Below are 18,801 nucleotides of genomic sequence, written 5' to 3' on the forward strand. Positions count from 1 at the left end.
ATGGAGAAATTAAAATGATTTACTAGTAATTGACAATTCTCAATTTATGCATACCATAAAATTCAACAAACTAATAAAAATGGAAGAAAAATAACTACATATAAGGCAATCATTGTAATTTAAAATGTTAATAATATAATACTTTAGTTCTACAATTTTGGAATACAACAAATTAAACAACAAGAACAGGACTAAGGAAATTACAACTAAAACTCCCAATTAATAATTTGAAAGAATCATTATTTGTAGATAACTAGATTGGAGAAGGGTATTAATTTCCTTTTTGCCAAGGCTTAAAAATTGATTATATGTTACATCATAGAGAAGGACTACATTAAATGTAAAAAGGTAGCAATTGTATTTTTAATGTCAATGCAATAAAGTTGGATCAAGTAACCATAATGAAAAGAATAGAGACTATAACATCTCAAATAAGGGAAATACCAAAAATTAAACCATCACTACCCAAAAAATGGGTTCAACAAATTTGAAAAAACAACAGATTAAATCCAAAATATAATATTTATTTCATGTGTTAGAAATAAAAATAAAGAAAAAAATAATTAAAATTACTCAACAAGACACCAAGGAAGCTAATATTTGGGATTTAGTCCCCCTAAAAATGTGGTCCAGATAAGAATATCTGTAAACCTATCTTTGCATCCTAAGAACCTATACATTATACATCGTAGAGACTGAATAATGCTTGTTCAGAGAAGTAATAAATCAATCACTTACAGATTTTGAGCTGGAAAGAGATATCAGAACTGTTATACTCTGTCTTTCTCCTCCTCATTTTATACATCAGGGTAGAGAAACTAAGGAAAGTTAACGTGCTCAAGTTCATTCAGGAAGTTTCTAACAGGGACATAATTTGAACACAGGTTCTCTGACACCAAATCTAGTGCTGTACTGTTTTATGTCATCTGACCTTAAAGAGTTCACACAGTAATTGAATAAATTAGAATAAACATTACAAAATTGGTTTAAATTGTGTCTTATATGTGACTAGATGATAAAAGAAAGGGGTGAAAAGACTGATGTAGTCAGAGAAAGTTTGCTGGACAAGAAGACAAATTAACTTAGAAATAAATTAGCAGAAATGTGAAACCACCACAGATTGTTAGGCAGACAAGTGAAGTGCTATTTAAATGTGTCCAAAATGAATTGGAAGAGTCTGGATTTGGGGAGACCAAGCAGTAATAGCAGCATCAGAGATCAAAGAAATTCAGAGTTAGAAGGAACCTCAGAAGCCATCTCTCCCAACATGTAACTTAGCAAGTGCTTGTTTGTTTTCTTGATATGGCATAATGATGAACTGTACTAGAAAGGTGGCAAAAATGTAGAGATGAGAGACAGGTGCATCAGATGTTTTTAAAGAAAAATCTGTAAGAATTGGTTATTGGTTGACTGTTAAAGGTAAATTAGATAATTCAATTTAATTAATGTTTATAGAACATATATTTTCAATTCAAGTTGACAAGGACTTATTATGCACCTACTCTATGCCAGACCCAGGGCTAAATCCTAGGAATCAAATAAAGGCCAACAAACAAACAAAAAAATCACTATCCCTACTCTCAGGAAGCTCAGCCTAATGTGGAGTACAACAGGTAAGGAAATATATTCAAACAAGGCATATTCAGGATAAATTGAAGTTAGACTCACAGGGAAAGCTACAGGATTCAAAAGAATCAAGAATTGCTTCTTGAGGAAGGTAAAATTGTGTTTGATACTTGAAGGAAGTCACAGAAACTAAGAATCAGAGGTGAGGATGAAAATAACTTCAGGCATGAAAGTGCGCCAAGTTTGGAGATAAAATGTCTTATTCGAGGCATAGCAAAGAGGTCAATACTATTGGATCACAGGGTACCTGGGGGAAGCAGGGTAAAGAAAATTGGAAAGGAAAGTATGTATAAGGGAGGCCTCTGTCCCAGCATCTATTAATGCCCTAGTTACAATATTTGATCTATTTTCCAATATATGGTCAAATTGATATGGGGTCTGTAATCACATCTTTGTATTTCTACAATCTGAGCTGGGGCTCAGCCAATTTTCTATTCTGCCTGAAGATGTGACAAACTTGGATACAATGATTCAGGATGTTCTCTAGGGGCAATTCTTACTTCCCTATTTCCTCTAATATTAACTTCCTTTTCTTGGTACATCTTATATAATGTTTTTAGTTGGAATACCATCTATTCTTCCAAAATCTATCCCTGCTCCTAGTAAAGCAGTAAACATTTCTCTCCTTGTTAATCTATTCTGACATTGAATCTGCTGGCTATTTTCTCTTCTCTCTTGAGAAAATTTGTCTTTTCGTCATTCCCTTAAGTCACATAACTGTGAAATCTTATCCATCACCTCTGAAAGAGGGTGCCTTATTTCCCCAATTAGTAAAATCAGAATTAGGTGTTTTATAAGTACGAGGAACAGATTTCACTGTTTTATTTCTATGAGAAACTGTTATGGGAGTGCTGTGATATGCACTTGCACCTCCAATCATAATTGTAGTTTTCATTACCTCTTCCTTTAACTTTCTCAAGCAATTTCTAAGCAACTACAAGGGTCTATGTCCGCTAGGCCACATTGAGTCAGTGGGATACTGCCTATTGGATCCCTCAGCACCTAAAGCTAATAAATTAGTTCCATTGTTATCTCCTTGAATATGGTAATCCCTAAAAATTGTTTTACAAAATGATTCTGACTAATACCTATGAATTTCAAACAATCTATGTTACCTATCCATATTCCTTCAGCCCTTCCATCACTGATTCTCACCATCCAAGATACTAATGATTCTACCATTTTAGGGTGAATTAACTTAAAATATTTATGACCTCTTAGTGAGTAAAATCCTCAGTTACTTCCTTAAACACTGTGTGGCTCCCCAGTTCTCCTGCTTCCTTCATGTTATTGGACTTTCACGCACATTCCTGGAAGCCTCTTCATCTTAATTTGTTTCATTTCCTCCCATATGTCTTTCTCTCTGGTTTCTAGGCACCAATCAGACCCCACAGTTGCAAAAGTTGCATTCACTTTCCTGTTGTTAACTTTTCTCTTCTTTTTCTAAGTCACACTCACAACTGTCTTTCCTGTTACCACCTGATACTTTTTTAGCTTGCTCTTTTAAAGGAAATTTCAAATGTTTTAAAATAAGAAGCTTCTCATACAAATGAGATGCCTCCTTTGTCAGCTGAACGTTTTCCTCCAACAATTTGTCTCTACTTTTTTAATATGATAACTTATTAACAATTCTCTTTCTTTTCTACATACCCCTGCTATTTCTTTCCCTGGTTATATTGTTATTTCTTGCAAACATCTTTCTAAATCTCAGGATTTCCCTTCTATAGCCTTGGTGCCCAATGTTCACAAAGGCCTGCGCTTTTAGCACATTCTCTCACCAGGGAGGAATATGGTAAATCCTCCTATGCCAGCATATCCTAGAGCCTTCCTGTCTCCAAGTAGAGGTTTTATATTTTGCCATTCCATCCTTATTGTCATTTGTAGCACCCACAGCATCTGCTATGGATATGCATGCGAGTTCCAGAGTAAATTCCAAAAATATAAACTCTCTTCCTCAAAGATGAAAACAAAATATTTATTCAGGTACCAGAAAGCCAAGTTCACCATGATAACAAGATATTATATATGATCACCAATCTAGGGAGTGCCACCATCTCCAAGTCTTCCCTCCTTTAGGTTTCCCCACAAACAAACTCCCCTAGGAAAAATTCTTCCCCCTCTAACTCACTGTAGCTGCTCTGCCTTAGCTCTGCCTCAGCTCTGCCTAGCTCTCTCTTAGCTCTGCCTTGCTCTCTTTTCCTGCTCTACCCTTCCTGCTTGTGACAGTAAGCACCCCACCATACACAGGGGGGCTTGCTATCATGTTCTTAGATCTGCATTCATAAAAGAAAAGGCAATGTTTAAGCGGTTAACAATCACTTTGATTAAAGTGTAGCATATGTATCATTCTTTTAACGAAGTGCATATATCATTCAGTTAGTTCTGAGGAGACAGCATGCTGAAATTCAAAGAAAATACAGAGAAATCAAAAGATCAATAGACATGACTTCCTCTGCATCAATTCAACAGACAATTGAACCCCAACTCTCTGACCATAGTTACCAGAGAGGGAAGTATAATATCTGGTTCTCAAAGCTGGGGAAAGGGAGAGGGGGGCTCCTTAGCAACTTCCCCAAGTCCTGGCACTCAAATCTTCTGGCAAAAACTAAAGCCCAAAGTAAAACCTCACCCTCAGAGTATTTACACCTTTTTTAGAGCCAGAGGGCATGCCAAACCTTGAGAACCAGGGCCTCATTAACAAAATCTGTGGGTGTTCCTACAAATCTTCTCTTATCAAAGTCTCCTTAATGGGCAAGCCCATTAATGAGTGGAGGAGATCTTTAATCACATTAACAATACAAATACATACATTGTTTCTAGCAAAGAAACTCTAGTTTCTGAGCTTTACTCCTAGTAAAGACTCTTGATTGATAAAGGCAAGATTCAATCAGGAACTTGATTATAGTAAAATAAAAATAGCAAAAGATCCTAATTTTACTTGCCATTACACTGTTCCACCCACTTGACAAGCTCCTCCCACCATGCCATGTGACTCAAGCTGTGGGCTGGGTCAGAGCTCAAAGCAGATCACATGGGCCTATTATGGGACAGGGAAAATCTTCAAATTCCCTTACCATTATACATGGTTTGGGAGAATGATAGTGTCACTAAGAAAGAAAAAGAAGCAATAAGACAGATCTCATTGGGGTGGATCTTATTTGGATTTGGATATATTGAGTTCAGGTGATCTGGAATCTATTCTAGTATCACTTCCAGTGGACATTTGGAATTCATGACAATTGGAGTTCAGGAAAGGCAGGAAAGAATGAAGATTCATTGAATCTCAGTGTTGGAAAGAACCTTATATATCCTCTAATGCAACCCTATGCATGAACAAGAGTCACCTCAACATTATCTACTATTTTGAATCATAAACATTGAAGAAATTGCTGAAGTTACAGGAATATTTCATCTACAAGAGAGAGAGTAAAAATATTGCAAGGACTAAGGAGATGTGAAAGACTACAGTGGATAGACTTCTGGACCACGAGTCAGCAAAATCAAAATTTACATCCTGACATTTACAAGTCATTTCACTTCTCTTTGCCTTACAGTGTGTAGATGGATTCTAAGGTCCTTTTAAGTTTTGAATCTGTGATCTCATTTTAATGAATGAAATTTGTAGTTAGAAATCAATAGCATGGAAAGGAAATAATAATGTCCATAGAGAAATGATGAGTGAGTCATTAAACCAATCAACAAGGCTTTTTTGTTGCTTTTTTATTTTAGTTTGTCTATGTCTGTCTATCTATCTATCTATCTATCTATCTATCTGTCTGTCTGTCTGTCTGTCTGTCTGTCTGTCTGTCTGTCTATCTATCTATCTATCTATCTATCTATCTATCTATCTATCTATCTATCTGTCTATCTGTCTATCCGTCTGTCTGTCTGTCTATCTATCTATCCATTATCTATCTTTTCTATCTGTCTTTATATGTGTATACATATATGTATATATGTGTGTGTGTGTATGTGTATTCCCTTCAACCACCCTAATATTGAGAAAGTTCTCATGAGCTACAAAGGTTGTATTTCCTTGTAGGAATGTAAGCAGATCAACTTTAGTAAATCTCTTACGATTTGTCATTCCTGTTTACATTTCCATGCACTTTTTTGAGTCTTGCATTTGAAAGTTAAATTTCTTATTCAGCTTTGGCCATTTTATAAAGAATCCTTGAATGTCCCTTATTTCATTGAATATCCATTTTCCCCCTGAAAGATTATACTCAGTTTTGCTGAGTAGAAGATTCTTTATTTTTTATCTTACGTCCTTTGACCTCCAGAATATCATATTCCAATTCCTTTGATCCCTTAGCGTGGAAGTTGGTAAATCCTGTGTTATTCTGATTGTGTTTCCACAATACTCAAATTGCTTCTTTCTAGCTACTTGGAATAATTTCTCCTTGACTTGGCAAGTTTGGAATTTGGCTACAATATTACTAGGAGTTTTCCTTTTGGGGTTTCTTTCAGGAGGTGATAAGTGGATTCTTTTAATTTCTATTTTGCCTTCTGCTTCTAGAATACTGGGGCAGATTTCCTTGATAATTTTTGAAAGATGATGCCCAGCCTCCTTTTTTAGTAATGGCTTTCAGGTAGTCAAGTAATTTTTAAAATTATCTCCTTATACTCTTAATCCAAGTTTTATTGTCTCTTGGCCTCATCATAGGACTAAGAAAAATTCTGGTCTTGTTCAGGCATTTCAATTGTGCCTCACTCCCCATAACCATATTTTGGGTTTTCTTGGCAAAGATACTAGAGTCATTTGCCACTTCCTAATCCAGTTCATTTTACAGCTCAGGAAACTGAGCAACTTGCCCAGGGTCACAGGATTAACAAATATCTGAGGCCTGATTTGAACTCAGGAAGATGAGTCTTCCATACTTTAGGTCTATCCACTAGGACAGCTACCTGATCTAGAGAGCTAGAATTACCCATAGACTTAAGGAAATAAAAGCAATGTGTCTGACATCAATTTTGCTTGATTTTCTAAATTCACCTTTATCAAAGTTACATTTTCTGGTAAATACATGGTATAACCTCATTCTTGAGCCTAGAGGGGTAAGAAATGATATATAATCTAAACCTGTAGACTGGAGGGGTTATTCACTTTCTGGAGACCAATTAGTTCTTTCTAATCACCAGTGTACAATTTAGTAAATTGTCTTTTCAGCCCATTGAATAGGTACCTGGCAACCCTGAAGGATTACTTTACCCCAAGCAGTGAATAATTACTCTATTTTACTGATAGTATTCAATGTTTTAGAGGGTTGTGAACTTTTATATTGAGTCATTGTGGTTAAATTATCATAGAGATATCAAAACAGACTGGAAAAATAGCAAGAGCTGTAATATTGTCATCTCTGTACCATTCCTTTTCCTCTTTACAAATCCAAACCACCCACCTGTCAAGAGTCTGAATATTCTTGTTGGATCATTCACCCTACTTTTCTACAGAAAAAAAGATGTGCAGTAATCTTTTGTTGCTTATTCAGTCTTATCTTCTTGCATGTACATTTAGAATGGAGATGGGGAGCAGAGGTACTTGATGCTGCTAAAAAAAGACTACCATTCTAATACTTGGAGATATAGTAGAAAGAAATGGAGGACCAGAACATGCATTTGCAATATCTGATAAATTGTGTTTTTTCTCCTTTATTCTCATTCCATGTTCTTTATGTGGATAAATTTGTTAATTGTGCACATACTTGGTTCATTAGCTTCTAGACAGAGGTGAATCAAATGCAAAGGAACTTCTGCTGACACATTTTAAAAAATATATCAAAAATTCTTTAAATTTTGAAGTATCGTTTTGGTATATAATAATCACCCAAATTGTGTGTGTATTGGGGTGAGGGCCAAAGAATGTAAACTTGGACTTTTTATTACAGTGTTCTATTTGTAAGCCAGGTACAAGCATCTTAATTTTCTTTGTAACTGAAGCTGGTGGCAGGATACATGTTAAGTCAAAAATATACTAGATTCTTGATCTGTCATTACCTACTTGTGTGACCATGGTGCAAATCACTTTGGGAGTTTCAAAGAGGCAAATCGAGGTTTGACATAAAGAAAATTCCCTAATAATTTGAGTTGTCCGTAAATAGAATGAGCTTCTCAGAGAGGTGGTAAGTCTTCTCTCCTTGGAAATTTTCAAGCAGAGGTTGGGTAATCGCTGTACATGTGATCATAAGTATTTCTATTTTGGATTGGTTGGATAGATCTCAGCTGAGGTCTCTCTCAACTTTTATATTCTGTATTTCTATGGCTTGAGGCCTGGACTTCAGTTTCTTCATCTAGAAAATGAGAAAGTTGGACTAGATGCTTAGTAATATCTCTTCAATCTCTAAAATGTTTTATCTATAAAATGCTCAACTGAAGACAAATTCAGCAGTAAAGGACAAAATGGTTTTCTTTTTAGATTCTTTCCTTGGTGGAAAAGCAGTATGGTAGAGAATCTAGAGTACTGGGCTTGGTGTCCACAGATATCTGGTTTAAACCATCTCCTAGTAGTTGCAGTGTGATGTGATGTGATAAGATACAATACAATATAACATAACATTTTATATATATATATATATATATAATATACTATATTTTTTATACACAAATCATGTCACCCCTCTTAGACTCAGTTTCCTCATCCAAAAAAATTGGGGATTATAAATACCTAGAATGGGATAACACATAAAAGACTATACCAAACTTACTAGTTTTAGGAAATTCAGAGATGTTTCTATATACAAATCAACACTATTAAGGATAACACAAACTAAATCTAGATGTAGGTTGTGAAGCCTGTGGTTAATATTGAGAAGATTTTTTTTTTAAGTTATAGAGTAAGGTCTACTGAAGTCAACAGCCTTTGCCATTGCTTTCTTCACCTTCTGGATGGCAGTGCAGCTCTCTGAATGCTTCTGGTCTCAGCATTTACCACTGATCCTGTACCCTGAGCCTACATAGCTGTTAATAGAAATGGAAGATGACATTTTTAAATACTAAAATATTTTTTTTGTTTTCTTTCTGAGGATTTTCCCTCATAATCAGCAACCCAAACTACTGTCTTATCCTGGATGTCTGAAATGAGACAATTTGTATAAAGTGGTTTGCATGCTTTAAAGTGCTATATAAATGCTGTTATTACTATTATATTTTACATTTTTCAAATGTTTACTGTTGTTTGATTGACTAAATCAACGCCTGGCAAATTTGTCTTCTGAATAGGTATAGCTAAATTTTAGTATAGTTATCTTTAATTTTATTGGCATATGAAACGTCTGGGTGAGGAGGCATTCTTTATAAATTCAGGTCATGCGCTGAGAGGTTAGATTTGCTTCCTAGGGTAATTCAGCCTCTAAGTGTAGGAGACAACATTTGAAATGAAGTCAGTTTTTTTTTTTTTCCCCACTGGAGGTCAGCTTTATAGCCACCATACCATTGTGGCTCACTGCCAAATATTTCACAGTCATGGTTTCAAAGAGATGAGTTCATTGAAAAAAAGAACTATGTTAATGCCAGAGAATAACAAACTAATGTCTTCATTTATAAATCTTAACCAAGCACATTTTTTTCTTTTCTTTCTGCACATTTTAATTTTTTTATTAACACATTTATTTTCTCTATGACCTATCTCTCCCCTTCTCACTGAGAAAAGAAAAAAAAATCCTAATATTTTCAAGAAAAATTAAACAAAACAAATCCCATCTATCTATTTATCTATCCATCTTTTGTAATTTCTTATTTGGAGATTATATCTTTAGATATAGATATGAAAGTGGCTTTATTTAATTTTTTTAAAGAAAACACAATCACTAAATCTTTGGATAATTTCTCCTAATCTTGATCACAAAAATCCAATAACAAATGTAAGTCTATTTGGTCAGTATAAAGCCTTGAAATACTTGGCCCAAGATCCACACTTCACTGGATTTATGTGAGTCAAATCCTTGAACCTTTTTAAGTGTGTCCAGCATTGGTCATAATGGCTATTAAAAGACTGAATCCTTAAGAACTGAGGTGGCACCTGAATATATGAAAGTTCTGACTACCTTGAGTCTATATTATAACCAGAACTAATGAGTACAGCAGTTGGACATTGGAAGAGATCCAGAGTGAAGCCTTAAAAAAAATCACTTGGCATTCAATGAATTACTTAGCATTTTAGGAGAATAAAAGCTCTCTGGCTTCCTACAAAGAATCTGTAGCCTTCGTAGCAGTACTTTTGAAGAAAGAGGTCATTTATAAATGCTGTCTTTATATTTAGGAAACGATTACAAGATGCAGCTGCAGCTTTTAATGACATTTAATAAAGAATGCTATAAAATGATTAGCACTGAATGTTTAGCAGATGATACTGTGACAAACTATTACAAAATGTTGTAAGATCAATATACCAGTTTGTTAAAATAACATGTGTCCCTGCATTTCTAACATTTCTGTTATTTTTTTTTTGCATATGCTACGAAGAGAGATGTCACTATACCTTAATATAATACAAAGTTTTAATGGGTGACACAGTTAAATGAATCACCGCCCCTACACTTGTGGAATTTTGGCTGCATCTTTATCAGAATGAAAAATTTCAGCTTCTCTACATGTTACCAACATGTTATAAAGCTAGATTATTGTGTGATAGAAAAGCATAAATTCAACCATTTGTTTAATTCTCCATATTCTCTCAAAAAAAAGAAAGGAGAGATCACATCTTTTTGAGCAACTGTCACATTCAGTATTGTCATTAGAATTCAGCTTTTGCTGAATCTGCCAAAAAGTTCTGAATTCTCATATAAAAAGAGTAGGGTACTGAAGGTAGAGGCAGCTAAACATAGCATTCTGCTGACTTCTGGTTTTTGTTCAGTTGACGGTCAGAGGGGTGCTGTCTCTTGCCCAATTTTGTATGACTAATACCTAGACTCAAACTGAGGTCTCTTTTTCCAAACTGAATTCTCTTCCCACTTCATAATGCTCTCTCTAGAGAATGCAATCATTTCATTCAAGGAAATTAACATCAAATGTCAGAAGAAAAGGTAGAAATAATTCATTTTAGGCCATAAAATGACTTTTAAAATGATCCCATTCAACATTTTCATTTTATGTAAGAAATGAAGCAGTTGCTAAACAGTAGAACCAACATTCTGAACTTAGATTCGCCGATTCCAGATTGAGTACTCTTTTCACTGTAACACTGTCAAACTTGAAACAAAATACTAGTCTTCTGATGTTCTTTGAAGTAGGCCATATACATATGAGACAAATAAATATTGTTGCTTCAGTAGCTACCAAGGTCCTGAAAGATGGAAGACTAAGTGAAGATTTCCATTGATGGTCAATGCAGTAGACAAAACCAATCCCCTTTCTGGGGATAAGGAGAGGAGATTTTAATACAGTGTCCCAGGCATCTGTGCTCAGCTCAGTGGTGTTTAACAATATTTCAATGATTTGGATAAAGATATAGATTGTGTGCTATTCAAATTTTCAGAAGACACAGAGTTGGGCAGGATATTGCACATGCTAGCTAAAAATATAGAAATCACAAATGATACTAGTAATATTGATGAAATTTAACAGAGATAAATGAAAATTTTCATACTTGGTTTTTAAAAAATCAAATTCACAAGTCTGATATGGGAGAAGCATGAGAGTTAAAAGTTAATCTCAAATACTCTGGTATTCTTGGACAGCAGATTTAATGTTAGTCAAAAGTGTGACATGGTAGCCAAAAAAAGCAAAAGTATGGTTAGGCTGTGTTAAGAGAAGCCTAGTTTCCAGGACTAAGAAGGTCCTGTTTCCTCTTTACTCTCTCTGGTGAGAAAAAACCTGAAAAATTATGATCTCTTCTGGATATCAAATTGAAGAAAAAGTATTAATAAGCAGGTTCAAGTCCAGGTGAAGTGGACTGGAATATGACATACAGAATGGTTGAAGACATGAAGAATGATTAGCCTGGAAAAGAGGACACTAATGGAGGTATGATGGTTGACTGTATATTTGAAGGTTTATCACGGAGAATGTATTAGGTCTAGTGTATATGGCCCAAGAGGGCAGAACTAGGAGCAATAGATGAAGGATGAAAGGAGAAAAAAATTATATTTGATGTAAGAAAAACCTTCCTAAGAATTGGAAATATCTCAAAAGGTAATAGGTACCTAGATCTAATCAGTAGAGATCTTTAAGCAAAGATTAGATGGCTGCTTGACAATATGTTGTAGCAGTGATTCTTGGACAATAGTGGGAGTAGAATTCTTTCTGATATTCCTTTCCACGATTAGTTTGTAGCCCTTCTAGATCTAAAATTTCTTAATTCAAGGTCATACAGAAAATATAACAGATTTTTCCAAGGGAAAAAAGTTTCTTTTATGAGAATATCACTGCCTTCCGTTACATATAACTTTTTAGACCTATACATATAACATGCAATTTTACCTTTACAACTATGCCTATTTTCTGGGGACTTATAGAGATAGTAGTTTACTCTTCACTGAATTCTTTGAGTAAACTCTTGATAACTTGTTAATGTACTGGAGAAGAAATATTCATTTAGGTGCGTATTGGAGGGGATTTCATCTAAGGTGCCTTCTAAGTTTATGTGGTTCTAAGATGCTGCACTTTTTTGGTGGGAGTATTAGAGACAATTAAGTCATGCAGTGGATATGGCAAGATGACCTGAGTTCCAATTCAGCCTCAGGTTTATTGGATTTGTTTGGGAAAAAAAAATAAATAAATCATTTCATACATGCATATATACATACATAAATACACATACATAGATATCAGTGTGTATAACTGAATCAAATATATAAGAGTAAGAGCCTTTTGCCTGTTGATAAATTTTATAAAGATCTGAAAAAGACAGCAAGAAATTGAAAATAATTAATGTTAGAAGGGCTGTTGAAAAAGCATAGATAGATGGGTAGGTACAACCATTCTGGAAAGCAGCTTGGAATTAGGTACAAAAAGTTACTAAGTAATACATGCCCTTTGACCCAAATGTATCACTGATAAGTCTATTTCCTAGAGAGATCAAAGAAATAGGAAAAAGTTCTTATGTGTTCAAAAAATATTCATAACAACTTTCTTTGTTGTGGAAAATTGAGAAACATAGCCATAAAATGAGGAATATCTGAATAAGTTGTGTATATAATGGAAAACTACTATACAATAAGAAAGGAGGAAATGCATGATTTCAATGAGATATGGAAAGATTTTTTAAAAAGAGATGTATCCTGAAATAAACAAGCAAGATCAAAGATCAATGTATACAATAACAATATTATAAAAATTGGCAGCTTTGAAACCTTTTATAAGCTAATGAAGAATGAAATGAGCAGAACCAGTGGAATAATTTCTACAAGAACAATTATTTAAAGGCAAAGAAAATTGGAAGCTATAAAGCTATAATAAACATAGTAATCATCTATAATTCCAAAGGATTGATGAAACACACTGTCCACTTCCTGGCAGAAAGGTAGAAAGACTTAGAATTTAGAATGAGACATATGACCAACGAGGGTATTTGGTTTGCTTGACTATGACTATTTGTTACAAACAATTAAAAAATGTTTTCTCTATTTTAAACGAAATGGTAGGCGTGCAAGATAGAGAAAATAAATTTCTGTTTATTATTACTTTTTTTATGGAAATGTATTAGTACAATGTTACAGATGTAGAATGTTGAATGCACTTTCAGATGTGGTCACTGTAGTGCTTCTTTTGCTTAATTCCAGAGACCTCTCATGGAGTAACAATAATATGAAAAGCAATGTAATATAAAAAATGAAATCAATAATTTTAATATAAAATCAAACTTTAGCTTATGCAAGTCAAAGTCTGTCTGAATTTCCTCATTTGTAAAATGAGGATAATTTTTGCATTTGTTTACATAATAATAGGACCTGTTCTGGGGATAAAATGAGATGTCTGTAGGACACAGTGTAAACCTTACAATTCAATATAAATGAAACTTATTTTTATAATATTATGAATGGATTATCTAAGTGGATGTGCAAAAGAAGTGGGCTCCTGTGAAGAACTATTTTCTTCTACTTTAATTGTCACCTAAGGACACCTAAGTCACTGAAATTTTCTTTTCACATTTTTTATGAAAATTCAAGGGTCTTAAATGAAATAATGTTTTGATCCCCTGTCCCCAGCAGTAAAATTTAGTTGCCAATTCAAATATTTAAATATTCAGATCCATTATTGCATCACTATTAGTATTTTTTCCAATGATTCAGATCTCAAACAATCTGAGTCTGCCATTGATTCTTGGGAAAATTCTAGAACAGGTCCCTAAAGAATTGATTGGTAAAAATTTACAAATGGGAGTAGTGATTTAAAAAGAGCCAACATGACATTATCATTCCATTCATCAGATATCTCTACTTGACTCTTTGCTTGACCCTAACATTTTATAAGTGACTCAAATAAATGTGTAGATAATAAATTTACACAATTTTCAGATGACACAAAGCTGAGGAGGATGACTAAATCAGTTAATGAGATAATTATGTTAACAGGTTAAAACATTGAACCTGTTTATTGGATTCCACAAATTGCTTGTCCCATAGATATCTTAAACTTAACGTATTTGAAATAATTTGAGCTAATCTTATTTTGGTCCAATAAACTTTTCAAAAAAGTGTTTATTTTTTTCTAATTACATGTAAATGCAATTTTTAACATTCATTTTTAAAACATTTTGAATTCTAGATTTTTCTCTCCCTTTCTCTTCTCCTCCTTCCTTAAAAGATTAAGCAATTTGATGTAGGATATAAATGTGAAGTCACGTGAAACATATTTCACTATTAGTTATGTCCTGAAAGAAGAAACAAACTAAAAGAAAAAAATGAAAAATAAATAAAGTGAAAATAGCATGCTTTATATTTCTATATGGATTCAGACTCCCTCAGTTCTTTCTCTGGATATGGATAGAATTTTCTCTAAAGAGTCCTTTGGAATTGTCTTAGATCATTGTGTTGCTGAGAAGAGCTAAGTCCTTCAATAGTAGATCATCATACAATGTTGCTGTTATTGCATACCTGTTCACTTCACTTTGTATCAGTTCATGTAAGTCTTTCCAATGTTTTCTAAAATCTGCATGCTAATGATTTCTTATAGCACAATAGTATTCCATTACTTTCACAGACGACAATCAATGAACATCCCCTCAATTTCCAATCCTTTGCTACCACAAAAAGAACTGCTATAAATAATTTTGCACATACAGATACTTTTCTCTTTTTATGATCTCTTTGAGACTCAGTAGTGGTATTGCTGGATCAAAGAGTATGCACAGTTTATTGCCTTTTGGGCATATGAGCTAATCATCTTTCCCGCCAAAGACTCCCTTCTTTCTAGCTTCCTTATTACATGATCATCCTCCCAGCCACTCCGGCTCACAGTCCTGCTGTCATCATCAACTTTTCAGTCTTATTCATATCCAATATATTGCTAAGACTTGTTGCTTTTACCTTTGTAACATCTCTTGCATACTCTCCCTTCTCTCCTCTTACACTCCCACTATGTCTGGCCTTGACTATCACAATAACCTTATAGAGGGTCTCCCTGAGTCAAATATTTCCCCTTTCTAGTCTGCCCTTCATTTGGCAATCAATTTATCTTTCTAAAGTGAAATTCAGATCATGTCTTCCCTTGTTAGGGGCAGAGCCCTAATTACCGCATCAACTCACCCTGCCCAAGGGTCTTCAGACATCTCTGGCTCCCCTCGGGGGGGGGTCGAGGGGAGAATCACTAGGCAGAACACCGGAGGTGGGTAAGAGCAGCTTTATTACATGACGGTCAGCAAGAAAGCCCCCCCCCCCCCCCCCCCCCCCCCCCCCCCCCCCCGTCCCCTTCCGTGTTGTGCCTTAAATCACCCAGAACTCGCCCTCCTATTCCGGGTAAGCCCCTCCCCAGTTCCTCCCTGAGGGCGGAGCCCAGCCCAGTCCAGTAGAGCCGCCCCAGTGCCAGCGTGGCAATGCCGCGTCAGCAGTGCCACCGTGGCAAAGCCACGTCAGCAGGTCCAGACTCTTGGGCATCTCCTATCCACTCAGGGGGCCCAGGTCCAGAGCGCCCCTCACATTCCCTACCTGATGCAACAAACTCCAGTTATTCCCTATTACTTCCACGATAAAATATAAAATCCTCTCACCTTTATAACCTTATCCCTTCATATAATTCCAGTATTCTTACACTTTACTCACTGGTTGTGCTCTGCAATCCAATGACACAGACCTGCTTGCTCTTCCTTGCACAAGACACTCCATCTTTTGATCATATCCATTTTTATTGTCTATGCCTCATGCCTGAAATTGTCTCCCTCCTGTCTTTTAATTTTTTTTTTTGCATTCCTGTATTTACCAGTGTCTGATCCATATTAGGTGATGAATAAATGCTCAGTGACTTGAAGTAAACAAACTGGAGAATGTCTGAAGAAAGGTAAAAACATTGAACATCCTTGAATTTCAGCCTGAAGGATAAATATCAATTGAAAGAACTGATCAGTTTTAGTGTAGCCTTCTAAAAGAGACTTGGGGTTGGGCAGCGGTATGTTAACTGCTTTCATATATTTGGAAGGATATCATGTGGAAGAATAACTGGACTTTTTCTGTCTGGCAGTAGAAGGCAGATATATGAGAAATGGATGGAAGTTACAAGGAAGCAAATTTAGGCTTTATATCAGAAAGAAAAAAACAACTTCTCTCAAATTTAGAGTTATTCAAAAGTGGAATGACTTGCTTTGAGAGGTATTTTCTGCTGCATGGAGAGCTTCAATCAGAGATTAGAAGACCAATTGTCAAGCACATGATAATGATAAAAAAGTAGGTGAATAAAAGTTCCAGGTACTGCATTAAGTGCTAGGAATACAAATTAACCAAAAACATGATCCTTACCTTTGAGAAGCTTGCATTCTAGTCTGAGAAGACAGTACATAAAGAGGAGTCAGTAGGTGCAGTGGAAATTTTTACCTGCAGGTGGAAAAGGCAGCTGGCAAGGAGGAGAAGTCCAGAGAGTAACTCAGGTCAGGATTGAAGTAAAGCATGCTGAGATTCCTCCTATTAGGTGAGGGGGTCACCAGTAAAGGAAAGGAGGGTTTCAAAGCATAATTTTCTTCAGAGTAGGCAGGCAGCTCACTGGCAGGAGAAAAAAAAAAAACATATGGAGAATGAGATAATTCCTTTGGTGTATGAGTTGGAAAATGCTGATGGCAATTTCCCTATCTTGGAAATGCTATAATTTTGTGATTGATAAGGAATAACTTTTACTTGAACTCTGTATTTAATCTCCTTGACAGTGATTAATGTTTTGGATATGAGTTTTTCTGTTTTTTTCTGATATTGAGATATCCGAAGGAGGAAGATACCAAAGGCATGTATGTGTGTGGGGGGGTGGGGGTGGAGAAGGGATGTCTCTAATTTATACTCCCAAAGAGGTATAACTCAGTAATATCACTGAAGGAACATAAACAAGTGCCAAACCACATATCTTCTTTCCTATTTATATAAAATGTCTGTGAGAATAACGTGTATGTGTGTGTTAAAGGCATTATCATTGAGGGTATTGGTAAAACACAGGAAGATTCCAGAAGCAATGTTCCAGAAGAAATATCTTTGCATGTATACAATTGATTTAAAAATGTGGAAAATACAAGATCTCATTACACTTATTAGATTGATTATAAAAAAGAATTTAATATAGTTAAATACTACCTTCTGACATATCTCCTATTCTTCATATTTCAAAATTATGTATGATGCTTTGAAATATATAACTATGTGAGTATATTTTGTGACCCTATGGTTATTAATATCAGTCATAAGTTAGGATCATAAATGTAAATATTTGCATAATATAGGTAAATATCATAGTGTGATAATAATGATTATGATGATGATGATTTTGAATACACAAAGTGGATACTCAGGGTTGTTAAGTTATAAAAATACTTAATGAGTTATAAATGCAGTAAGAAAAAATCTGCTAAGCATTCCACCATGATAGTATATATAAGAATATTCCAAAAAATTTAAAAATTCTACCCTAAAAAGAGATTCTCAGTAAGCAGATGGCTTAGAAAACGAATTAAAAAGAAAACATTGACCACCATTAGAAGAGCAGTTATTTTGTTGTGCAGTTAGGCAACATGCAAAGTCTGTTTATGTGCCATATTGTAAGGTATAACAACTTTCCTTTCATGTCTAAGTTTATTGTGGGTACTTAGGATTTAAAAAGGAAACTGAGTTTAAATTCTCACAATATAACATAATCTTGTTGATCCCATCTTATTTAAACATGTAAGTTGGCAGGTTGGGAAAACATAAATAATGAAAGATAGAACATTTAGCAATGGAAGTAATCCAAACAGCCAGAAGTTTTGAGTAGTGAATGAATTTATATGTGAATGAAGCTAAAGTGAAATTAGAGACATTCATTAAGTGACTAATGCATACAGAGCACTGGTAAGACATTTGATGAAATATAAAGGTTGAATAGATAAGATCCCTGCCTTTAAGGAGCTTAAAGTTTGATAGGGAGATAAGAGAATGTGAAGAAAATAAGGAAACTTATATGAAGAAAATTTAATAGACAGGAGAGATGAAAAAGAAAAAGCTAATTGATATGTATAGGGGAATATTATTGATGACAAAGAGGATCAAGAAAGAGTAAATTGAAGTGGATAGATTTAAATGTTTAATACAACTTAGAAAGGGATTGAGTTCTGTTCCCTCATCAACAAATGGGGAAATTGAGTTCTAGAAAAGTGGAAACTTCCAAAAATCAGGGAAAGTAGGTAGCAGTCTGGATTTGAATCCACATCTGACTCCAAATCCAGTACTTGTTCCATTATACCAAAATAACTTCCAAAGAATGAGTCAGAATCCAGCAGGTGAAATGGAGGTTAAGGGTATTCTGTGTATTTATAAAAATGAGCAAAAACATGGGAGCTTCAAATTTAAGTATATATTCAGAGAGAAAAGTATGGTAAAGACAAGTGTATAGTTTTCTGGAGCAAAGAGTGAATTGAGGAGGGGAATGATGAGAAATATGTCATAAAAGGGAAGATGACATCAATTTTTGAGGACATAGAATGTTAGAGATAGTGGTTTGAACTTTATTCAGAAAACACTGGTAAACAAACAAAGAAAACAAACATGAGTAAATGCTCATGTATAAGGATGCATA

General features: G+C 34.8%; 1 protein-coding gene and 1 long non-coding RNA gene across 2 annotated transcripts in view; one reads left to right on the forward strand and one right to left on the reverse strand.

Moving 5' to 3' along the window:
- LOC140501222 (uncharacterized) overlaps positions 1-15,392 on the reverse strand; it is a 32,402-nt gene extending 17,010 nt beyond the window's left edge. The window contains exon 1 of the long non-coding RNA XR_011966101.1: positions 15,309-15,392. This is a non-coding gene — a long non-coding RNA (uncharacterized lncRNA). The remainder of the gene's footprint in view (positions 1-15,308) is intronic.
- SNTG1 (syntrophin gamma 1) overlaps positions 1-18,801 on the forward strand; it is a 1,083,450-nt gene that overhangs the window by 17,375 nt on the left and 1,047,274 nt on the right. The window lies entirely within an intron of this gene.

Source organism: Notamacropus eugenii, chromosome 4 (genome assembly GCF_028372415.1).
Source record: "Notamacropus eugenii isolate mMacEug1 chromosome 4, mMacEug1.pri_v2, whole genome shotgun sequence".
Classification (NCBI taxonomy): Eukaryota; Metazoa; Chordata; class Mammalia; order Diprotodontia; family Macropodidae; genus Notamacropus; species Notamacropus eugenii.